Source organism: Sapajus apella, unplaced genomic scaffold (genome assembly GCF_009761245.1).
Source record: "Sapajus apella isolate SASKATOON/1434 unplaced genomic scaffold, GSC_monkey_1.0 scaffold82, whole genome shotgun sequence".
Lineage (NCBI taxonomy): Eukaryota > Metazoa > Chordata > Mammalia > Primates > Cebidae > Sapajus > Sapajus apella.
This window is the reverse complement of record NW_022437022.1, coordinates 8,841,180-8,844,406: the sequence shown is the minus strand read 5'-3', so window position 1 is coordinate 8,844,406 and position 3,227 is coordinate 8,841,180.

Sequence of the window (3,227 nt, the reverse complement as noted above, 5' to 3'; positions counted from 1 at the left end):
AAAAAAAAAAAAAAAAAAAAAAAAAAGAACAAGACTGATGATCAGATACTGGCTACAGTGGGCATGGCAGGCATCGCTGGTCGTCTGACCCGAAACTCACTCATTCCTAACCCCTTTCTCTCTTGTCCATCTCAACTGAAAAGGCCGCAAAAGTTTGCATCGTGTCTAATGGAGGCAACATGACAGTTCTGGCCAAAGAGTCTTACGTGGAAATTTGTTGTGGACTTAGAGAGAAGCTTTTGCCTTTTTCTTATAAAAGGGACAGACACAGTTGGTGTGAATCCCTCTCTTCTTTCTATCTTGAATATTGGTATAATGTCTGGAGCTGGAGCAACTATTTTGTGATCATGAAACAACAAACCAGCATGGCAGGTAACATGAAGAGGAAGAATGAGCTTGCCTGGGTCTTTGATGACATTGATGAGCTGCTACCCCAGCTCCGGGTGGCCTATCTTGAGACTTCTTGTTTAAGACTTACTTGGTGGGGGGATGGGCGTTGTTTTTTTGTTGTTTTTTTTTTTCGTTTGGTTTTTGTTTGGTTTTGTGAGACAGAGTCTCATTCTGTCGCCCAGGCTGGAGTGCAGAGGCATGATCTTGGCTCATTACAACCTCCGCCTCCCGGGGTTCAAGCGATTCTCCTGCCTCAGCCTCCTGAGTAGCTGGGATTACAGATGCCTGCCACCACACGCAACTCATTTTTGTATCTTGAGTAGAGATGAGGTTTCACCATATTGGCCAGGCTGGTCTCAAACTCCTGACATCAGGTGATCTGCCCACCTCAGCCTCCCAAAGTGGTTGGATTACAGGCGTGAGCTACCACGCCCGGCCTATTTAAGACTTTGATAATTGAATGTTCTCTTACTTCCAGCCACAGCTTTCTAAAGTACACCTGATTCCAAAGTGCACCTTGTTCCTGATAGTGTGAAGTGCTCTCATATGTTATAGGCTATATGTTTTGACTTAACTAAATTGATTTTTCTCAAAAGGGAATTACCATATAGTAATTTGCAATTTTACTTTACTTTTCAAAACTATATGATGAAGCAAAATGTAGGAATAATCTTTTTAATTTCCATTTTGAACATTTTTTAAACACACAAACATCGTGAAAGGACTCCTTTCCCACCCGCCCAGGCGGCAGTCAGCGCTCAGCTGGTCTCCTCCCTCGGGGCAGGCGAGCTTGCTCCCACCCAAGCCAGCCCCTTCTGTGTGGCACACCTAGAATTGCCAGACAGGTCTTCCGGATGTTCCATCAACACTTACTGCCCAGTAACCTTTTACTCTACGCCCTGGAGTGACGACGTGCAGGCCTTTTTATAAATACTCATGGCATTTATCTCGCAAGCCAATCAGAAAAGGGGCATTTCTGGAGAAGGTTAAGTACAGAAAGGAAGGAGGCCTGCCAGCCCCCCAAGTGAGGGCACATTGGGAGTCCTGTTCCTCCTCCTGCTGTGAGGGAATGCTGGGGAGGAGGCGCTGCGGAGGGGTGCAGGGGAGGGGGCACTCGGCGGCAGTGCCCACCCTTCTTCCCTGCCCGTCTACTGGCCCAGCTCCCGTGCTGGGCCTGGGGGTTCAGGGACAGACCTGCATTGTCAGAGGCCCTGGTAAGCTTCCTCAGTTGACAATGATGGAACAGCCAGACCCCAGCCTGAAAACTCCTCCTGTCCCTAGTAGGTTCTCCTCGGATGTGGGACTGACTTGAACAATGTTTCTATTGAGGTCAAGCAGACCTTGCTGTTCTTGGCATGTGAAAGCCCCCTTCTTTCCCATATGTCTGGGACAGGTGTGCTTCGGGTTGTTTTTCCAGCTGGGGACACTGGTTGGGGCCTGGGGCCTGGCCAACAGGCTGGCACACCTGTATGGGGAGCCTGGTGTTGACCACGGAAGTGAATAAAGCTCACCTGGTCCCCAGAGCCCACGGGCACCTGTGGTCTCTGCAGCAACCCAACCAACAAGCCTGTTGACTTTCAGCAACAGACCAGGAGGAAGGAAGGTGCAGGGACCCAGGGACCTGGACAGAGGGAGGCCCCGCACTCTCTATCCCCAGGGCCTGGAGTTTGCAGAGCGTGGCACTGCGTGGGTGGTAGCCTGTGGCTGCCAGGCAAACTCCGAGCAGGGTAGGGAAGATAATTTGTGTCTGGAAAGCCCCGCCCCTGGGCTGAGACTCAGGTACAGGTCTGAGAGATCAGTCTCTACATCCAGTTGTCAGGCCATAAGTCAAGTCTTGTGTGTGTAGATATGGACTGATAGTGCCTCATATGCCTTCTTTACAACTTACAATGAACTTCCAAACAACCCTTCCTATTCACAGCTGTCCAGCACCTGGTCCAGCCAGCAGCGCCCAGACAGGTTTCCCGGGAGCTGAGCCAAGTGAGCCTAGTCCTCACCTGTGCGGCACGGTCCTCCTGACACCTCCAGGGGTGCGTGGGGCAGGGAGCGGGTGGTGTTGGCAAAGCCCCCCAGCTGCTTTGCTGATGACTGGCACCAGGGAACAAGAGCAAGACTAACTTGCTTCCCTCCTAACTGGCGGCTGTCAGCGCCCTCTGACGGGCAGCCCGTTTCTGCTGGCCTTAGGCTGCCGAGGCCTGCGAGTCCGGTTGTCTCTTTGAGGCTTCTAAATGCCAATTAAACGAAAAATCCCGTTCTCTTCGCCTAATTTGGGAGGCTTGGGCTTCAAGCTCATTACTTCGATAGTCTTGTTCGTTTAAAACATTTCACAAATGGCCACTGTAATTCTTTTTTTTTAAACTGTATTTTATTTGACTTCAAGTTCCGGGATGCATGAGCAGAATTCGCAGGTTTGTTACGTAGGTATATGTGCGGCGTGGCGGTTTGCCGCACCTTCAACCCGTCATCTAGGTTCTAAGCCACACATGCATTCGCTGTTTGTCCTGATGCTCTCCCTCCCTGGCCACTGTAATTCTAAAATATCTTTAGTAGGATCTTTAAAATAGACTGTAATTCTAAAGTGTAATGACACTGTGATTCTAAAAGATCTTTTGCCATTTCGTAAATACTTGCAGCTTCTGGGGCCATATTCTTATACATGGAAAGCGGGCATGGCCAGACATTAAGGATCCCGTTTCTGGCTCATACAATCCTTTCACGGTGTACTTCATTGCGTGAACATTTCCTTGCAGCTGGTTGGTGACCTAACATCAAGTAGCTTATTCCATGACCAGCTTATCCTTTCTCAGGAACCTTATGCTTTTTTGTTTGTTTGAGAT